At 39.8% G+C, this 6,655-nt stretch overlaps 1 long non-coding RNA gene across 1 annotated transcript; it reads left to right on the top strand.

Annotated features, from left to right (window-relative positions):
• The first annotated feature begins 3,167 nt into the window (after positions 1-3,167).
• LOC107198227 lies at positions 3,168-6,379 on the top strand. Its single transcript, XR_001518888.1, has 3 exons — positions 3,168-3,268; positions 3,506-3,721; positions 4,904-6,379. It is a non-coding gene; the product is annotated as an uncharacterized LOC107198227 (long non-coding RNA).
• Positions 6,380-6,655: the final 276 nt, after the last annotated feature.

The raw sequence follows: 6,655 nt of genomic DNA, 5'->3' as shown, positions 1-6,655 counted from the left end.
GGACCCCAAAATTTCCACCAGCATATGATCCCCCACAGGTTATACATCTTTCAGATGAACCTTTAGTTGTTTTTTTCCTAACTATAGAAAGGGAAACAACATTCACTGAATATTGAACAAATCTGATGGAGATTACTATCCTAATCAGTGTTTTAAACTCCAAAACTTTAAACAGAGTGCCAGGAAAAAAACTTTTACCCATGTTTGCTTGACTTTAAAAGTCCTGTTTTGCAAATATGTCTGTGCATTAGTAATCTTGGAATGTATCCAGACAGCTTTGGACTGCATCCCAGAAAGTAATACAGACACCCAAGTGCAACATCAAAGCAACAGGTTTAAGGAAAGTATATACAAGATCTTCTAATTATATAACAAGATAATTACCATACATAATTTAGAGCAATCAAGGGGCTTTATTAAATATGTTTGCAGAAAGCACGTGTCTCACCCTTTTTCTAAAATGAGATAATGAACTTTACCCTAGCAGAAAAAAAACAACGTTTTGGTGTAATCCTGCAAATGGTTGAGACTGTGCTGGGACTATTCTAACTCTGTGCCAGTTGAAAAAAATGAGTTTCTAAGACTCTCTGAGCTGCTGTAAACATGTAATGGAGCATCTCAGAAGACAAAAGGGGTCCAGGCAGGAAGGGAGCCAGCCCAGTGCAAGTAGAGGAAGGCACACAGGCAATGTGCATCACATGGGGAAGGAACCTCTTGGGCCAGGTAGTGCAACTAGACTGCAGTCACTTCCCACCCTACCTGGTTCAGATGCTTGTGGCATCAAATATTATGGTGTGGAAGAGGTTCTCTTCCCCTGCTTACCTGGTCAGTTCAAATGTTTGCTAGCACTGTGTGTGTCAAAGCCAAGACTGAACTCCCAGGCTTGCTCTTCCACAGCTTGGTTGTGAACTAGCGAGTTTCAAACTGGATGCTACAGGAAGTAGAAAACATGAGCTTAAGCAGAAAATTCAAGACCTGATCAGATTTGCTCTAAAAGGCTGATATTAGCACTTCCAGAATTCACAATTTCTAGCATGCTGCTTCCTTCTGGTCTCAAAATTGTATCACAGTTTCCTGATAGACCCACAATGAGATCGCAGAGAGCTGAGGTGTTATAGGCCATGACACAAAAAGTTTAGGCCCACCTAATTCAATCCTTTACAAGGTTCATCTCTAAGGTGCTTTGATTTTCCCTTTATTCCCTGGAAGCTGCAGAGATGAAACCTGTTTTTATTTGACAAGGCAGGTACTATAAGGCAGATTCCTTCCAAAAACCTGCCTTGAGCTGCAGTTTAGACCTCAGGACAAGCTCAAGTGATCACTACAGCCTGTTCTCCTGGTTCAGGGGGAAAAACCAATCCAAATCCAAAGCCTCAAGCTGAAATCAAATCCCCAGTCACCTTCCTCTTCAAAGAGACCAAAGTCTGCATAAAACTTATTAACTTCCCTAGAACTCCTGGTTTGTTTGTAAGTTTGCCTGGGGAGGTTGTTGGAATCCAAAATAAAAGCCTCTCTGAGCTCCTCAGAGAGAGAAAAGAATTAAAATATATTAAAACATAGATATAGAGTAAAAGTGTTTGTTTTAGATTTAAGTAATTAAAATAAGATCTTAAGTGCCCTAAGAGGCTGTTTTAGCTAATGAAAAGCCTTATTACCCAGTTTAAAGTTCAGTGATACTATCCTTCACAGATTCAACTTGAACTGAACTTTAAACTGTGTGATAAGGCTTTTCACTAGCTAACACAAATTCTTAGGGCACTTAAGCTATATCTTTACCTACTTAAAACTAAAGCCTACAGTTTTACTCAATATCTATGGTTTAATATATTTTGATTCTTTCCTTTCTCTGAGGAGGTCAGAGAGGCTTTTATTTTGGATTCCAACAGGAGGTGAGACCAATTTTTTTGAGTGAAATCACCACTTGCTTCTTCCAAGCTAGACTCCAGTGTGTTTCTTTTCCTTGTGCACAAACCTTTTAATAAGTCCAGATACAGAAAATGAACAAGTCCTCCAGGGTGTGGATCACCTTCTGGCTTGTAATCTGGATAGAGAGGGAAGGAAAAAAGGGAAATTAGTTATCTCCTCTGAAGAAGGAATTCATAGCATGTCTCTACCATCACATAATCTTTCTCATGAATGACAGACTGACATTCATGACAAGCATTTGTCTCAATGTCCATAGAAAAGATAAAACAGATATAAAGCAGGTGGGAGTAATGTTGTGAGAGGAAGTCTTGGACAGGCCAGTTCTGAAAGGACTTTCTACCTAAGATATATGCTTTCAGTGTAGACCTGAAGATTTAACATAAATGTGCTCGGTCAAAGATCTGTGCTCAAGCTAATGCTCCACCATGCTCATTTGAGCAGAAACTGCCATACTCACATGGCAGTTTCTTGACTTCTGTCTTCTCTAGAAGACTTGGTACAAGTGCCTTGGTACAGCCACTTCTGTTTTTATGTGAGCCAGAAACAGAAACCTGATTCCTCTCACTACAGTCAAATACTATTGTACTGTGAGCTATTCAAACACTCTCTCTCTAGTTTTAGGCAGAAATTGCTGCCTGATGAAGATCTCTTCCCCAGAAATTTCTTCAAAAGTGTCCCCAAAACTGAACTTTGAATATGTGGATTTTTCTGATGATGCATATTTATCTTAAAATAATCACTAGGTCATTTCAATTCCTCAATAGTTAAACCCCATTATTTAGCTGAGCCCAAATATTGCTGTATGCTATTCAACAATCTTGATAAGTTCTTTCCTGTGAGAAAGGACATAAATGCCACAATATTTTCAAACTTAAACCTCTGAGAGCTAAATGAATTTCCAAGGACAATTACATATGTGAATTGAGAGCAAGTAGTAAGCATGGACTGACTCAGAAGCAATGAAACTACACACTCCAAAATGAACTTGTGAATTATGTAAACAGAAAATCAGAAATTAAACAACAGGCTCCTTCTTGGTGTGGTAATTAAGGCTCTTGATTACCATGCAAGATGCTGTTATAATTAAAGTTTGTTAAGAAGCCTATTTTTGTTTCCTGCTTTGATGGGATAAAAAGATTTTGTGAAGTTTGGGAAACAACTGGCTTCCCTAAATGCAGCCTAGATCTTGCACATTTCACCTGGGTACACTTCAAAGTAATCTTTGCTGTGTTTATGTTCTTTCAGGCAGCCAAACTATTGGTAGTTGTGTTGATTACTCTTGGAAACCTCCCAGAGAATCTGCATACTTCTTTAAAAGCTTGTTAGGAATTCTTCTCTTTAGGTATGGTATCTTTTCAAGGAATTCTTCTTTCAATGCTCTCCCGACAGCAGCTGAAAATCAATAACTATAACCTCTTCATCACACTTGTAACTTTCTTTGCTCTTGTACTAAATCACTTTCGGTTAAATGGCTCTCTGTTTACCTTAAATGCAAATTTTACAGAGAAGAAAACATGTTTTTCTGATTTTTATTATGAAAACAAGAAATATATGGGGTTTTCCATTTTGTTATCTCCAGATTTAAAAAACTCAAACACGACTAGGATGCTGAAGAAGAAGCAATGTTCAAGTAAAGCTCAGAAGAGCCAAGCCAGTACAGGTCCCAGTCCTACAAGACACAGCACTTGACCAAGGTCCCAGTGATTTGATTCCCTGGGCTCCAGGGGGAGCTTTCATTTGTTTGTGAGCACAGCACTAAATATATGTGGCAAATTTCTAAGTACAAGGGATCCAGGTGAGTGAGAACTTATAACTTTCAGCTTTCAATTTTCATTAAAATATGGTCATATTAGTAGTAGGCAAAGAATCTTATTAAATATCTGAATTTACATATGGTACTAAACCATAGGACATTACTGATCTGCATGTTATAAATATGGGTTTTCAAAAACAAAAAGAGATCTTTAATGTCTTCCTTCTCATGGATCTTCAAGACACACACCTTTTCTTGGTTGCAATAGCTGCTCTGGAATTAATTCCACATACAAAATCTACATGCCAATCTGAAGCATGCAGCAGGTTTAAGAATATTTCAGATATAATCATTAAAGATGTGTTAACATAGCTAAATCAGAGTATTTAACATAAGTACACACTTTCAACCCCAAGTTTTGGACTGCAGTGAGAAAATCTGTCATAGAAAATCAAGCACAAGCACTTCTTGATGTACAGATCTCCAACTCACCTACATTCACAGATCCTTGTAGCTCAGATGAATTGGGGAGTTCTGGGTCACCTCTCTTGGCCTCTGGGACTTTCTTCTGTTATTGCAAGGTGCAGCCTGCTGGTGAGAACACATCAATTCACACAGGCATGCTGCCCTGTAGGGCTGGGCTGACATGCTGCTGGGCTAGCTCCCATCCTTTATGGCCAGACTCACACAACAGACTCCTTGTATGAGACCATTCGGTGTGTCAGTTCTGAAGTAGTCCTGTACCCCTTCTTGCCCCCTATCCCCTTCCTGGCAGAGAGCTAAAGTATATCTCTTTCCTCTTGGCTTCAGACTGCTTGATACTGCAGACAGGACATTTCTGAAGTTAGCATTTTGCATAGAATTTCACAGATTTATACCAAAAAATCACTGAATGTTATTGGGGTGGCAGCTACTGTTGCTATATTTTATATATTAGTAAAGGCATGTCTGCACAAACCAGTCTTTGAAATAAGTCGTGATATTAAAGGCTAAAGTCCTTGAAACCTTCCTGCAGAAGAGAGAGTAAAGCAAAACAATATCCTTGTGTGTAGGAGAAAAAATGTAAACCTGTGTGTATTAGCCAATAGTAACTTGCTTAGCCCGCAGACCCTGTAGAACCCTATAAAAGGTGTGCTAAAGATAGAAATAAACGGTGTTCACTTTTACTTCTGTGAAGAGTCGTGAAAAAGATGGTGGTCGCTCAATATCTGGCACTTCAAACAGGGACCCCCTGTGGGCAGGGGACTTGGGAGCCGACGGAGCGGATCTGGGCACGGGAAGCCGCGGACACGGATCGGTACTGGATAGGCAACCTGAGCACGGTGAGACGCGGTGCAGTGAGACGTGGTAAAAGGAGTCAGGTCGCTGGGGGAGACCGAAGGCGGAGGAGTAAGTGAGGGGTCGTGACCCTCCCCCCGCCATGTGCCACCAGCACGGAAGTTGAATTTTCAGCGGCGAAAAAACTGCTTCTGAGTATTCTCGTTAAATGAGGCGAAGCAGCCAGGGAAAACGACCTGGATAAGCTCATTATATGGGCGAAAAATCACGGGCATTTTGCAGTGCCCCCACTGCTCTTTGCAGTTGAGGAATGGATGGATATAAGGGCTCTGATCTGGGAAACAGCAATCACGGAAAAGAGCAAGGACACTCTGTCTCTCGGTCGAACTCGTCAGATTGTAATTAGTACCTTAAAAAACAGAAAAGCGAGATATGCTGAGGCTGTGAGCCCTGTAATTCTACCTGCATCAGAGCAGCAGATGCCTTTACCTCCCACTGCTGGGCAAGCTCTCCTATCTATGCTGCCCATGGAAAGAGGGAGGGAGAGAAGAAAATAATGAGAAAGAAATTCCACAGCAAACGCTGAAACAACAAACAGAATCTATTCAGCAATGGCAGGATGTGATATGTCCTGAACTATTTGCTTCACTTTTGGAGTCACTTTTAACACCACAATCTTTTTTAAGTTCCAACTTTACTACCCTGGAAGAAAAGAAGACAGATATGGATTGGTTTTTACCCAAACCAGGGTGACATGGGGGAGCACTGAGGTGTGTGCAGAGAACAAAGACACCCTCGGGGCAGAGGCAGTGCAGAAAAAGTTCCAAGGCCACTCTGAACAATTACAGAAGCAGTTGAGCAGAAACAGGTGGCTCAGGCAGCTTCAAAGAGAGACAAATTAGCCAAAAAATCGCTAACTATATGGTATCTAGTTCAAAATTCATCACTGTAATTAAAAGTTGATAAGCTGCAATGGTCACCCTTGTTACCACCTGGTCATGAGAGACTTTTCGTGTAACGTCGCCTGCTTTTGTAAAATCGTTCCCTTTTTCTTCTATCTGCAAACAACGAGAGAGAAATTGAGAGAAAAAACTGTATGTGTTAAAGTTAACTTTGTGAGGTTTTTTTCTTTCTCTCCGTTTTTCCTCTCTGTGAGGGTATGTGGGGGATGACAAAGAAAGATAACAGCAGAGCTGCAGCAGCAGCAGCAGAGCGGGCAGTCCACCCCCCTGCTCCCTCTCTAAGAAAAAGCACCGGGACAGTAGCCAGTTTGTTAAAAAGTTATGATTCATTGGTTTTTTAAAATGTTTTTATATATCCTTTTAGAGTTAATTTTGTGTTTTAAGTAATCATGAGTTTATGCAGTTGCAGTTTTTAGAGTTTTACTAGAGAAATTATTGTGATTCTTTGAAAGTTTAAAAAGGCCCCTTTTCAAAAAAAGGTGTTTAAGGTGAATATTAACAGAAGTTACCTTGCAATAATTATCTTTAAAACCTAAGGTTAAAATATCATATAATTTACAGCTACTACGAAAACCTTCCAATTAATGTTATCTACAGAAGAGATTTGTGGTTTAAAAAAATAATTAGTTGTTATAAATGCAAAGGCAAATCCGTGATATTAATTAAAAGAGAAATTTATTAATAAGCAACAAAGGAAACAACGATAAAAATCCACAATAAAAAGATCAGCGCAGCG

The sequence above is a fragment of the Parus major genome, chromosome 2 (genome assembly GCF_001522545.3).
Source record: "Parus major isolate Abel chromosome 2, Parus_major1.1, whole genome shotgun sequence".
Taxonomy (NCBI): Eukaryota; Metazoa; Chordata; class Aves; order Passeriformes; family Paridae; genus Parus; species Parus major.
Note: the sequence above shows the minus strand (reverse complement) of the source record. Positions and strands in the feature narration are given on the sequence as shown.